Genomic DNA, 15,408 nt, shown 5'->3' on the forward strand with positions numbered 1-15,408 from the left:
CAGCCAAACATAAATGAGGAACCGAGAAAGCCCCAGCCCACCAGTGTGTATGAGAAAGAAGTGGGAGTCTAGGAAAAACTCGTAATATTTAAACTTAGAAAATGTTGTGTAATCTGAGATGCTGAGTATTGTATTGCTTTGTATTTGTTTAGGGAGGCTTTTAATGTTTAATCGATTATTTTATTTTATTTTTCTGTTGGAAGCCGCCCAGAGTGGCTGGGGAAACCCGGCCAGATGGGTGGGGTATAAATAATATATAATAATAGCCCTCCGGGCAGCTCAAGGTGGCATACATGGCTATGCCCCTTCCCATTATACCTTCACATTCCATCTGTAGGGTACATTAGGCTGACAGGCGATAACTGGCACCAAAACACCCAATGAACATCATGATTGAGTGTGGATCTGAACCCTCCTCTGTCAGGTCAACCAATCAGTTGATGCTTTGTTATATAGGCCTACCAGAAACCCCAGTTTTATGTCCAGCTCATGGCAGCCATTTTGTGACAATTTCTCAAAATTCCAAATGTGCCCCTGGGCCCAAAAAGGTTGGCATCCATTGTTCTATACATCCAAATAGCCTGATATATTTGTAATTGGCAGAGAAGAGTGAGCTCCCTGCTAGCATGTTGACTGAATGGTTCACACCAGCGTTCTGCAAATGTTGCAGTTGCTATGTGCAACTTAAACAGTTAGTTATTCAGTATGCAGTATACTCCACTGTGCTAGGCTCCAGTAGAAGCTTAGAACCTTATGTTGCATCTGCCCTGGGCTTTGGTGCGCATGGATTCTTGCAAGAAGTACAGAACAGGCACGCAACCTTCCTCAGACGCCTCTCTATTTGTTTCTTAAAGGTAAAGGGACCCCTGACCATTAGGTCCAGCCTCAGACGACTCTGGGGTTGCGGTGCTCGTCTCGCGTTATTGGCCGAGGGAGCCTGTGTGCAGCTTCCAGGTCATATGGCCAGCATGACAAAGCCACTTCTGGCGAACCAGAGCAGCAAACGGAAATGCCGTTTACCTTCCTGCTTGGAGCCAGGACCGGCCCTAAGGCAAGGCTGGGTGGCGCAATGCGCCAGGGGGCTGGGCCGCCAGACAGCGCCGCACTGGGAAACGGGGGCGCCAGAGGGATCTTCGCACCACGGCACCAGATATGCTTAAGACGTCCCTGCTTGGAGCGGTACCTATTTATCTACTTGCACTTTGACATGCTTTCAAACTGCTAGGTTGGCAGGAGCAGGGACCGAGCAACGGGAGCTCACCTCGTCACAGGGATTCGAACCGCTGACCATCTGATCGGCAAGCCCTATGCTCAGTTGTTTAACCCACAGCGCCACCCCCGTCCCTTTGTTTCTTAGACATGCCTAATTGTGGAACTAGAACTGCTTGCCCCAGCAGTACCAATATGTCTGTTTCTTTGATCTTGACTTTTTGGAGCCCTTCCTCGCTGGCTTTCAGTTGAATGCAAGATACCAGAAATTTTATTTTATTTATCTATTTTACTAAATTTATGCACTGCCCTTCATCAAAAGATCTCACAAGATAAAAAATACAAGATAAAACAGACAAATAAACAGTTTGAAACAACAAAACTATAGCCCCCCCTCCCACAAACACATTTAAAAGTCTGTATAATATCAATCAGCCAAAGCTTCCATCTCCCATGCAGATGTGCAAGAGTGAGAGCTCTTGAGCAACAGAACCTTTTTCTCTCTACAACCTTAAGCAACCCCTGTTTACACAACAGCCAACGTTTCTGAGAATAGAAACAAATCTGCTTGGAAATACAATTCAGCCCGCAAAGGCTGAAAGAAGCAGGGGATCTATGCCAGTCTATGTTTGGGGGAAGAGTGTGGCCCTGCAGAAAAGAACAACATATTCTAAAGAAACAGCAGTGGTCCAGGTTCCAGCACCCAGGATAATCTGCTTTTTTTGTGGAAGGGGTGCCAGATGGAGTCCGCTATGTGGGGCAGCTCTCATTAAGGGGAAATCCTCTGTATGGAGAGTTTGAATGAAGAATGCATAGGAATATTAGGAAGCAGATTCATACACACACACACACACACACACACACACACACACACACACACAGGTATTTTATTTAAAAGGCGCTGGTTGTGTTTAGAGCAAATGGGATATGCTCTCAAAGTTACAGATCTCAAAATGGTGCTGTTTTCCTTAGACAAAGCTTCAGCCAAATAAAAGGTTTTACATGTGATGTTTCTATAATACCCAACTTGATTTTTTTTCTTCCTTTTTTAAAAAAATATGCATCTTCTGGTTCTGATGGGTGAACAGTGGGTGGCATAAGACACGATTTCACAGAGGTTACAAGCTACACTGTAAATTTACAGAACACAATTTCTATGAAATTATTCACCTGGTCCTTGGGTGATGCCGGTGCTGAGCTGTATGGCCACATAGAGTACATGTCAGTACCAGACAATACATGTACCTGGGCTGTGGGGCTGGCGCATCAATTCCACTGGTACCCACTTTTCAGCAGCCCTAGCCATGAAAAATGTTTTGATGAGAGCTGGCTTAGCCCTTAACCCTTGTTTGTTGTATTATTCTTTGTAATGAGGAGGTATGATAGTTGGTGTTTGAAATGAGGGTGTGTGTGAAACCAGCAGGTGGTGGGGTTTTTTTTTTTTCATAATTATAGCTACAAATAGGCAACAGCCTAGGCACAAGTCACATATACTTGTGCAATGGGCATTTTAAGGTGGCTGGAAGTTGCCGCAACTGCCATCACCTTGCTGTGTCCTTTCGAGTGCAGATCGTTTCCTCTGGACTACACCTTCCCCTATCTAGTGATCTAGGGTGGGAAGAAGCTGACACATCCCAGGAAAGGCGCAGCATCTGCAGAGGCCTCTAAGCCACACACCACCATTTATTATGTCATCTGCGATATGCAGGGGCTGGTATGTAATTAACCTGGCTGATCTAGATTACCAGTAAATCAGGGACATCTTGATAATGGCACACTTTTGATGATTGCCTCTGAGGTGCTACTGCCGGATGCCGTGTATGTTGCAATTTTCAAGCATCGTTTTTATCTCACTGAGGTACTGTTTTACGAAGTGTTGTTACTTGCTTCAATGGGATATAAATATTTTAAACAAATAATCTTGTTTTTTCCCCTTGAATTGTTTATGGAAAAGGTACAGCCGTATATGTTCTCAAGGGCTCCAGAAATAATTTTTCGAGGTGCAGAACATGGCAGGATGTCAAAACAGTCCAATATGTAATTAATATTGTAAGATCAGGAAGGAATACCACCTGCGCTGTGAAGAGCACCATTCATAAATACTATAAAATGGTAGAAGAACTAGAACTGGTGTGATGAACCTTTGGCCCTCCAGATGTTGAACTACAACTCCCATCACCCCTATCCATTGGCCATGCTTGTTGGCAACATCTGGAGGGCCAGATGTTCCCCACACTTCAGACAGAAGCTCTTGGCTCAGCTCCTTCTGCCATAGCAAAGCAATAATAATAATAATTTATTATTTATACCCCGCCCATTTGGCTGGGTTTCCCCAGCCACTCTGGGCAGCTTCCAACAGAAAAATGAAATAAAATAATCTATTAAACATTAAAAGCCTCCCTAAACAGGGCTGCCTTCAGATGTCTTCTAAAAATCTGGTAGCTGTTTTTCTCTCTGACATGTGATGGGAGGGCATTCCACAGGGCGGGCGCCACCACCGAGAAGGCCCTTTGCTCTGCTCCCAAGACACATCCAGCAAGACAGTGCAGTTGGTAGCTGGATCCTTTTGTCAGTTAGCTTTGACTATGACAGCTGCTACTTTTTATTATTATTATCCCTCCTACCGCTGCCACCAACCTTAGGGGAGACTGGCTCCCTTTCTTTCAGTCCATCCCTGCCTGCCTTCTTCCCATCTCCATCTGCATAACTGAACAAGATGGTTGCTGCTGTTCTCCACAATCCCCCCCTGGGTTTGGTTGTGGGCTTTCCAACCTCAGCCATGCTCAGAGAAAATGGCCTGCTAAAATACCTGCCCCGTCCCTTGACCAAGATAATAATAGAAGGAACAGCTGTATCTTAACACACCTATTTTCTGATAACCTTCATACTTGCTAGAAACTACTCCAGCAGGCTAGATGTTTCTGGGCAGAGGTTGGGAATGCAGGGTATTTCTATGTGCTAAAGCAATCGCTTTACCATTTTAGAGAACAGGTTATGGGCAGCGATCCAGTTAAACTTGATCCCTGATAGAAAAGCTTGAAATTGCAGTCGGTGCCTCCCTCTCTTTGGTTTCTCTTCTCCTTTGTAAAACATGGAAGGACAAGTCATAGGGGCTTCATGTGAAAGACAAGCCAGCCTGAAGGGGTTATAAATACTCCTTTTGTTGTCCCTGCATCAGTGAGAAAGCAGCAGCAGGAGGGGAAGTTTCCAAAAGCTCCCAGTCCCAAGCCTAACCGCAGTGAACTTTGGGTTCCTATTAGGAACTACTATTCCTAGCATAGTTTTAAAGGAATTACTCTATGTGATGGAACCCACAGCAATCATTTCTGTGTTGCTATACTTCCAGGGGTAAAGGCTTCCTTTAACTGGAGAAATGGGTTTCTAGAGAATGTAGGAACAGTTGGGGAGGGGGGCGGGAATAGCACTTTGCAAATGATGCGTTAGCATCCACACCTTTTCTTAGAAACCTGCTGTGTAGGCAGCATATCTTCAGAGTTAGCAACAGCAATAGTTGCCCCAGCATGTCTCTGGGTAGCATGAAACCTTAACACAATAATTTCCAAACCATGTGCTGCGAGAAAACAGCTAATGTGCGGTTGTGCTGTAAGCAGTTACAATGAGATAAGTACAGCCTTAGTGAATTAACTGCTGATCATCATCCTCTCACAAATATTTACTTGGATTTGGGTATTGAGGAGTACTCCCCAAATCAATCTGCTGGGTGCACTTCCTCTTGGTAGAGATGGAGAAGCTGTGACACTCCAACTCCCATTGTCCTCAGTCAGCAGGGCCTGTGATCAGGGATGATAGGAGTTGTAATTCGGAAACATCTGGAGGGCCACGATTCCCCGTCACTGCTGTATGGTTTTAAGAGAAAATAAAAAAAATTAAAAAATCCTTCCAGTAGCACCTTAGAGGCCAACTAAGTTTGTCATAGGTATGAGCTTTCGTGTGCATGTTACAGGTAAGTAGCCGTGTTGGTCTGACATAGTCAAAACAAAATTTTAAAAAATCCTTCCAGTAGCACCTTTTTTAAAAAGAGTTTTTAAGAGGGCAGTGAAAGTTTTCGTGTATACAGGCTTTGGGTAGCTTCTGGTTAGTGAAAGTGACTGGCAGTGTGTCATGATTGGTACCCTGTTTCTCATATTTTAAGACGTAGTCATAAAATAAGACGTAGCAGGATTTTCAAGCATTTGAGAAATATAAGCCATACCCCCCAAATAAGCCATAGTGGTAGGCGCCGTCCTCCGGGAGCCAGCAGCAGCAATGCCAGCTGCGGCAGGAGGAGGAGGAGGAGGAGGCTTGCCGGGTCGGCACCCAGCAGCGCCATGTGGAGCGCCCCGAGCCTCCAGGAGGCGGCAGAAGGAGGAGGCGGCTTGTCGGGTCGGCACCCAGCAGCGCGTGCAGAGCGCCCCAACCCTCCAGGAACCAACGCTCCTGCTGGCTTGGGGCTTGGAGCGCACGGCGCTGCTGGGCGCCGACCTGGCAGGCCGCCTCCTCCTTCTGCTGTGTTGCTGCTGCTGACTTCCGGAGGCTCGGGGCGCGCTGGGCGCCAACCCGGCAGGCTGCCTCCGGAGCCCCGACCTGGCGGCGGGACGCAGCAAGAGCCGCAGCGTGCGCCACTCTGAGCCCCGACCCAGCAGGACCCAGCAGCGTGCCCTGGTGAAGCACCGACAAAGCGCCCACCAGTGCAGCAGCAGCCAGTTATGGGCGCCGAGCCGCGACAGGAAGAGGAGGTAATTTTTTTAAAAAATAAGACACCCCCGAAAATAAGCCATAGGCTTATTTTCTTGAGTAAAATAAATATAAGACGGTGTCTTAAATTATGAGAAACACGGGTAGTTAAGTAAGCAGAGGCGGGTACTATATCTTGATTGGCACTTTAGGTTTGTTTCCTATCCCAGCAAAAACCATGTGACAAGGGACAGGCTAAAATATATGGCCCTGCAGCCATTTTCAACCTGTGGTTGAAGAGGTCTTGGTTTTGACCTCCATTTACTTCTCACTTTTTTATTACCGGTAATTCCACAATTCCTCTCAGTTATCAGCGATCTGATTTCTACATGCAGGACACGTGTAATCTCTCACGGCTGCTACGTTCAGGTATCCCTCAAAGACATAGGAACTATTGGGAACTGACTCATATACCGGTAAACAGCAAATGAACTAAATAAAAGCCATTTTGCATGGTAACATTCCCCCAGCATTTCCTTGCATCAAAGGAAATAAAAGCGATAAATCAGTCAGATTCCAGAAACCTCCCAAAAGGGCATTAGGTAGGGTGGGTGGGCAATGAAGTAATCCCTGGAAATGATGTGATTCATCCTTCATGGAAAGCTAAAATCGCGGTGCTTACACACCTTAATTTAAACGAACATTTGGCCATGCTGTTTTTGTAAAATGCATAAATTTCCATACAATAAAGAGCGAGAGAAAATGGTGGTACAACACGTAGGACCACTTTCCAAGATTTGTTGTATAGTACTAATCTCTTCTCAGTGCTTAACACTCTCCAAAGGGACAATAAAGAGCAGGTAGGCTTTATAGAGCTGTCCCAGCAACTAGTGCATGCCTAGCTGGGGCAGCAGGTGTTTCCAATGCTGTCTGCCCACCCAGGGGTCTGGTCCCTGCCCTACTTGCACAACTGCAGGCAGGTCCTGGTCTGGAAGTCCCCCAAGAGGCCATAGGTCCAGCAGGTATGGAGAGATGGGAGATCTGCCAGGCAGCAGCTGCAGGGACGTTCTGGTCTTGCCCCCAGGGCAGGCAACTATGCATCACTATCCACATGAAATAACAGATTGATTTAAGGACTAAGGAAATATTAAAGCATTTGTGCTTCTAGGAGTTAGGGTTGCAGCCCTTGAATTGTGGTTGTTCGGTTTCATACATGTTTGGCCAGCAGCTGCAACTCTTAACTTGTCTGTTCCTCTTCTGGCACAGCCAGCCCCAATGCCCAGCAAATTCACACTGCATGGCTTAAATGGTGATGTGCGACAACAACATTCACAGCATGTTGTTTCCTCCTGATATTGTGGACTACAACTAGTATTATCTCTGAGCATTGACCTTGCTTGCTGGGGTTGATGGGGGCTGTGCTGCGCACATCTAGTAAGTAAAAGTAAAAGACACCGCTTTGGCTACCCTTACTTTAGCCCAAGCATCCCCAAACTGCGGCCCTCCAGATGTTTTGGCCTACAACTCCCATGATCCCTAGCTATCAGAACCAGTGGTCGGGAAAGATGGGAATTGTAGTCCAAAACATCTGGAGGGCCGAAGTTTGGGGGTGCCTGCTTTAGCCTTTGTCCTGAGCAGGAATGGGGAATCTGTGGCCCTTCAGATATTAGACTGTAATTCACATCATCCCTGACCATTATCCATGCTGGCTGGGGCTGGTGGAGTCTCAGCAACATCTGGAGGGCCACATGTCCTCCATCCCTGCTCTAGAAGCTTTGATGTGACCTACATGGCAATTTTACAAAGAGGGCTAAGAGAGACACTGTATTCTAATGTCTGGGTGTTCTGAACCATAGACCAAGAGGAGGGTTCGTGGGAGTGGCTGGGTGCAGGTATGACAAAAAAGGGGGATGCCAAAGACAACAGAGTGATCCATTCTAGTGCTTTATTAAGAAAGGGGTAGAGTTACCAGCCTGCCAGGTCTCCTAGCCTTTTACATGTGTGGGACAGACACCGCAGCAAGGAGTTCACCTTTGGTTCAACACACTGGGATGGAACTGTGAATGTAAATATAAATGTAACTCGGTTGGCCCATAAGAAAATTTCCAAAATCCATATTAGCGTAATGCCTTTATTAGGCCATACAGAGTGTCACAAAACTGTGAGGGTAGATCTTGGAAATTTAGAGAACTTCCAGCTTTTGCAATTATCTTGCAAACCTATTGGGGGAGCTACTGACCCAGGCCTCTGGATACAGATCAATGTCCTCCATACTGACGGTAATTCTGCCAAGTACAGTTGTTTCCCTGAATATCTATGTGGTCACTAATTCCTCCAGCATTACCCATAATCTCTGAAGCTTTATGTTTTGATTGCTCTCCAGTATTTCATCCAAACTTTTGGGATATGGTTCATATGTGTGTGGCTTGAAAAAAGTAAGCACAGTGACTTGCTTCCTTCCCATCTGTGGCTTCTTCCCATAAATCTTTCTGTCTACGATTCTAAGAAAGCCATCTATATCCTTCGTTAACTGCAGAGTTGCATGTCTATTTGGGGATCTATTTTGATTGCTTCACTTAGAGTACTGTACATTAAATATAGAGACCTGTGTCAATGCAAACCTAAGCTTTTGAATGGCAAGAATATTTATGTAGACTTGAGTCCTAGCCAGCCTGTTCTAATTAAAGTTAACGGCCCAGATATCTTTGCTGGTTCAATTTATTATCACTTTGTCAAGTCAGTGAAGTAATGACAATTTGCACCAGCCAAAAGGTCTGGCCAATCAGAGGTTGATAGCCGTGGTTGTTGTCACTTTTGGGGTTGAGCTATTTCAGGACATTTCAGTGATCTGCAGAAGATTAGCTGCTGGTTCTGCTGTCATCAGCCTCTGCAGAGAGATGAGGTGAGAACCTTTAAGCATCTCTTGTCACCTTCTGCTTCTCAGCCCTTCTGCAGATCAGACTGTCCTGATGGAAATGGGCCCTCTCTCCATTATGCCTCCCCAACCCCAAGACTGCTATTTGCCATCCAACAGGTCATGACTGATTTTAGGGGCACCCAGGGGGGCTTCCAACTCCTTTAGTCTAAAGATTGCTGCCTGCCTCTCTCCTGTCACCCCACCCCAATATTACACATTGCTGAAGGCCTCCACCATAGAACTGCCCCCTGTTGCGTTGCTGGTAGGGCCCACACCAGAGGATAAAGACTGGTAAGTGTTAATACAAAGAATTACTGTATCTGAAGAAGTGTGCATGCACACGAAAGCTCATACCAAAATAAAAACTTAGTTGGTCTTTAAGGTGCTACTGAAGGAATTTTTTTATTTTACTGTTAATACAAAATAAGATTTCCTCACAAATCAAGGGATCCACTAAACTGAAAATTTTAATTTCCTTTTTAAAATTTTGTGCATTCTACCAAATTTCTGTTCTCATGGCTTGAGACACCTAAATAATTGGGGCAAAAAGGGAGAAAGAGTAGCCCTACATGATAATTTATGGCAGCAGCTTTCCTTTCCTTTTTGTAGTTCCTTCTTGTTTTTCATTATTCCATTTTTATTTTGAGTTCCTAGGTAAAGGTAAAGGGACCCCTGACCATTAGGTCCAGTTGCAGACGACTCTGGGGTTGCGGTGCTCATCTTGCTTTATTGACCGAGGGAGCTGGCGTACAGCTTCTGGGTCATGTGGCCAGCATGACAAAGCCGCTTCTGGCGAACCAGAGCAGCGCACGGAAACGCCGTTTACCTTCCCGCCAGAGCGGTACCTATTTATCTACTTGCACATTGACGTGCTTTCGAACTGCTAGGTTGGCAGGAGCAGGGACCAAGCAATGGGAGCTCACCCCGTCGCAGGGATTCGAACTGCCGACCTTCTGGTTCTGTGGTTTAACCCACAGCGCCACCCGCATGAGTTCCTAGTGTGTTAAAAAATATGTCATTTCCTCATCCTTCGTGCTGGGTTGTTGTCTGGCCCTTTTGAAATGCATGTAGGTTCAATATGTAACCAGAAGAATTTGTGAGCTTACTTGCTATTTTATTATTCCCTGTACTTCTCTGTAAATCTACAAGGACTTAAAACATTTTTTTCTTTTTAAAAAGGGAGGGAGGGAGGGAGGGAGGGAGGGAGGGAGGAAGGAAGGAAGGAAGGAAGGAAGGAAGGAAGGAAGGAAGGAAGGAAGGAAGGAAGGAAGGAAGGAAGGAAGGAAGGAAGGAAGGAAGGAATCTTCTCTTCCAAGATCCCAGTCTCTGATCTGGCACTGCTTTCTGTGCTAGGCCCATTCACAGTAAATCAGATAGTGAACTCAGAAGAACACTGTGCTAGCAGTGCTAGATCAGTATGTTCTTAATACTGGAACAATGGAAAATAGCTAGCATTTAAAGAATGACTCCAGCATTGCTTTGGGAATTCTAAGAAACAAATGAAAAAACAGTATTGTACAGGTTTTAGGTAAAATATGCTTAGGAAAAATGTTTATATTAGAAAAAATAAAATGTGTGTATTGGGATAAATATGCCCTAAAATACTCATGGATTTTCAGGAGGACCTTTTTAAAACCATACTGATGTGGAAATGTGCAGAACTGAATTTAAGATCGGAAAAGTGAGCAATGATCATGTTTTTTTGTAGTTAAGTGTGTTAATAAACATCATGATCCATGGCTTCCTGGTTTTTTGTTTCTGATTTAAAGGTTTAAAAAATGACTTTTTAAAAATAATTCATATTTTTAATGACAAAAAGTTGCTGGACACAAAAAAAATTCATTTTAAATATATATATAAATAATCAAGCGTTAATTCCCAACGGTGCAATCCTAATCATGTCTACTCAGAAGTGGGGTTAGGATTGCAGCCTAAGTCATAGTTTACTAAACAGATGAGCCCAATAAAAAGCCACAACAAGCTGTTTCCATATATTACATTTAATGTATTTCTCAATGGATCTGTAGGCCTGACATGGCTATGGATAAAGCTTCCAGACCGTTGTTTATTTCATCGGCTTATCTCCGCTATCAGCTCCAAAATGTGTGTGTGTGTTTATTTGGTCAAATCGAGCAGGCTTGAGGTTTCAGTCCAGTTAGTTTAGGGAGGGGAAAGGAAATTTGTACAGCTCTGTGATAGGTGTCTCCCCCCCCCCCCCGGCCGGGTTTTCCAAGAACATAGTTATGTTCTATCCCTGCCACCCCCTCAGTTGTTCCTGGGAATAGCAGTTCAGCTTAGCTCACTACTCCTTCCTGGAAGTCCGTGGGACTTAAAGTGAGAAACAGGCATTCTCTGTAGCCAGGGGTTGTTGGGCGGAAAGAAATGAGCAGCTCTGACATCTCCCTTCCTACTGTCCTTTCCCCAGTTTTTCTGGGTTATGTCAGTCTGAACCGAGAAAGTACGGGTGTTTTGGTTCGAAAGAAAGAAAGAAACCAAATAAGCCTATTTTGCCGCAACCTTCAGGCCTCTCAGAAACCTTATATCCTTTCTTTCTCTTCGTGAGATGGTGTTTATTTTTCTCTGTAATTAGTGTAAAGTGTACTAACGACTCCTTAGGCTTAAAAGCTTCATATGAATAACCTCTTCAGAACCCACCTGCAGTGTGCATGATTGGATAAAATATCTACTTTGTCATTTTTTAATATAGGTTTATAACTAGAGGGAGGGCCGGAAGCTCTTTACCCTAATGTATAACATGGTTCCTAATATTTTAATTAGGAGTGCCAAAATTGAGTTTCGGCGAGTTCTAGCTGAAAAAAAGCCCCTGGATTGGGAAGAAAATCAATGTTAAATTCACATTGAAAGGTGAACCTACCAAATCTTCACTTTCGGAAACAATACACCAACTGAAACGCAGCCATCCTTCGAAATTCACACGTCTCTGAATTTTGCAATGCAGTTCTCCAACCAAGCAATGCGTGCAAAAGGGCATATAATAAAGTGTGCATTAAAAATGCATTACATTGGTGGGAATTGCTTTGCAGAAATGTGTGCATTAGACAAAGCTGCATACAAAAATGTGCATTATTAGGGGAAATTTGAACCAAATTGCTGACAAATTTTCAGGAGGGTTTTTTTAAAATAAAAAAATACTGAAGAAATGTGGATAACTGAATTTAAGATTGGAAAAATGAAAAAATTGGGAGAACTGAAACAGACGCATCTATCCCTACCACACAAAGGTCACTTGGTCCCAATAGGCTCCTCCCAATATAATGTGAGGTGTCTTTATTTATATTACAGTAATGATTTCTAAATTTGCACCTATACATACAAAATAGCAGATGTGCAGTTTTGTGCAAACCTCTACTTTCCTTTCAGTGATGCGTTTTCTCTTTTTAGCCACCCTAGGGAGAATTGTGTGAGGTAACCATGCCAGTCTTGAAACGTCAAGGCACGATGTTTGTTAGAACCAGTATGTCCAAGAGCAGGCTGGGCTAGAACCCTTTCCCCTTTCACATCTAGTTTTCTATGTGCAGGGAATTATTTTTGCGTGGGAGAGCATTCAGTCAAACAAATCCTCGCCTGCTGATATGATACCATCTGTGGTGCTGATTCTGATGGCCTTGATCAACTGCTCTTCTTCTCTGGTGATCACTCGTAGCCAAGTAAGATTGTCTTCCATAAACACGGTTTTAACAATGAGTCCGCAATTGACTGTGGAAGCCCATTCTGGATCCACACGTCCTTCCATAGTGGGGACATTGGTTTCCGGGTGGGAGTTTATCACGGTGTGGATTTGCCAAGTGTGCCTTCCTCTTGGCTGCTTTGGAAGACGATCATCAGGCATCCGCACAACATGACCAGTCCAACGAAGTTGATGTTGAAGAATCGTTGCTTCAACACTGGTGATCTTTGATCAACGGCTACACTCAGTCTGCCCAATGTCTCTGGTCAAAATGTATTTTTCTCTGAATCAAATTTAAGAATCTGTGAGGGGCATTGCTGCCTTACTAGATGGATGGTGGCTTTCTGCTGCAACACATGACTTGCCTTTTTGTATTTGAGTCAATGACAAACTCTTTGTTCTTCAGTGATCTCATTTTCCTCCTCCTCCCCCCATAGTGTACTTTATTTCTGCTGATGATGCTCGGTGGTCAAGATTGTGTTGGCGGTTCAGTGCAGGCCTGCTGCGTAGTGGGATTTCCTTTGGGCAGACAGTTTGACTAAGTCTTTCATGACCTCTTCTACCATTTCCCTCCTTAGCTTTCAGTGGATCCCAACCCCAGGTGGTGTGGGGTGTCCAGCAGATCCTTCACTCCTGCTACTGCAAAGTTTCTTTGACAGGCCTCTTTTCTCCCTCCCTCTACCATCAACTCCACTGCCACACATTGGGCAGTTCCCTCCTTCCTTCAGCAGCGCAAACACACCAACCAGCAGTACTGCTGGGAAGGGAAAGTCCATTCTGTTTGCTTGTGTTACGTGGCGGTTACAGTGCCTATACAAAGAATTACTTCCTAGGCAGACACTCAGAACCACTTTGGGTGATGCATAACGCTGGGTTTCCTTTTGTGTGGGAGGTGTGAAGCACTGGCTGGAAAGTACCAAAATAAAATACATTTGCATTCTTGACAGTTGAGTTGAGTGATACTATTGTACTCAAAGAGAGTGATTCGTTCTTTCCACTGTGAGCCCACTCTTTACTCCTTAGGATGTTTGCGGGTGGCTATATTCCAAACTGGGGTTTGGCTTCAATCTGCTTTTTCTGTTCGCCCACCTTTTCTTTTTCGACATCGAGAGAAACACATGCTAATCTTGCGTTGGGTTGCAGAAAAATGGACAGAGTGCAGGCCCTGTCTGCCCTTTGGGGATCTACCACGGAGTGCTGCTGCAGCAGCACTGTTCTGTACAAACTGTTTTAGTGTTGTTCGCCATAACAACTGCAAAACAAGCCATTATAGCTTCACCCTGCTTCTCCAAATGATGAGAAGTTCCAGGGGTGCAGCACTTCATTTGGAAGGTCTGTGGAGTTTTATTGGAGTTTTGCAACGTTTGCATTTATTTAAAAATATAGAAGTTAAGTGTGGTGGAGGGACAGCTTAAGCGCTCTACCAGGCAGACAGCGATGACTGCTTCCACATCAGATCTCCAGGTACAGAAAGTCAGTACCCACAAAGGCTTGGCTCCCTCTAGCTCTCTTCAGGAATTTCATTTGAACACATGAAGAGGCAAGCCCTGCTGCAAATGCCAGACCTGCTTCTCAGCTGATGCAGGATTGCACCTAGATTGCATCATCCTTAGTTGAGGGTGGAGGTAATCCAGCCAGGTGTGAAAAAGGGCACAGGACGAGCTTCAACTGCTGAAATCCCCCCCCCTTCTACACAACTACAAAAAGCACAGCAACCCTGTCCACCTTTACATCTAGATGGAGGTGGGGGAGCAAAGTTCTGCTTCTGCTGTTTTAGAAGACTCCGGGAAGGTTTTTTAACAACTAGTTTCTACAGAAACTAGAGAAGAATCCTTGGAAAAGACCCTGATGTTGGGAAAGATTGAGGGCACTAGGAGAAGGGGACGACAGAGGACAAGATGGTTGGACAGTGTTCTTGAAGCTATGAACATGAGTTTGACCAAACTGCGGGAGGCAGTGCAAGACAGGAGTGCCTGGCGTGCTATGGTCCATGGGGTCACGAAGAGTCGGACACGACTAAACGACTAAACAACAACAAGTTTCTACAGAAACGTATTACCTGTAGTCTCCCTAGCAAAAGAGTTACTTGGCAGCTTTGCCAAGACCATTATGGAACTTTCCAGCATTACTTATAGGCTCCACTCACCCTCTCCTGTCCAACCACCCAAACTTACCACATTATAATTTTTCACATCGTAGCCTGAAGCTCAAAAGGTAGGAGAGTGATAAGCCCAAAGCAACTCAAAAATTCATGGCTGATCACAGGGGCCTGAATCCAAAGTTTGGCTGCTGGTGCTCAGTAATTCTGTGCCCAAGACAATACTTTCCAATGGCATCTGTACGCTTAGTAATAATGCTACCCTCTAAAGATCCCCAGTGAGGATGGTGAGGAGAAGGAGAGCAGCTTTAAGGAAGAACCAAACTCCCCTACCTTTTGTACTGGGTCTACTTAGGAATAAGCATGCTATTGCAGTGAATCCTCATAAAGTCTTCTTGATCTGGTATTTGTCAAGGTGAATTATACATGCACACAAATATCAGGACAGAAAATGGCAATGGCTTGAAGGGGCAACCTCAAGACAGCGCTTGCCCCTCCTTTGCCTGCTAAAAATCTGGCTGAAGAACCCAGAGTGCCTCTGCTCCATTTACCCTTTGACCCTTTAATGCACTTTCATATCTCTATTTTCCTTCTCCTTTCAATACCCATGATTCTTCCTCATGCTCTTTCTTTCCTTCCCTACCCTTCAGCAACATTCGCCATCTCAATTTCAAGAGGTGTGTCCATGTCTGTTTTTTCTCCCTGTTGCAGCAAAAACTACAGTCCCGTGGAACCTTAAACAACAAGCATTTTTAATGGCATAAGCTTTTGCGGACTAGACTCTGCTTCCATCAGATGCAATCATAAATTCATTTTTTTTAT

The sequence above is a fragment of the Zootoca vivipara genome, chromosome 2, assembly GCF_965207765.1.
Source record: "Zootoca vivipara chromosome 2, rZooViv2.hap1.1, whole genome shotgun sequence".
NCBI classification, from domain to species: domain Eukaryota; kingdom Metazoa; phylum Chordata; class Lepidosauria; order Squamata; family Lacertidae; genus Zootoca; species Zootoca vivipara.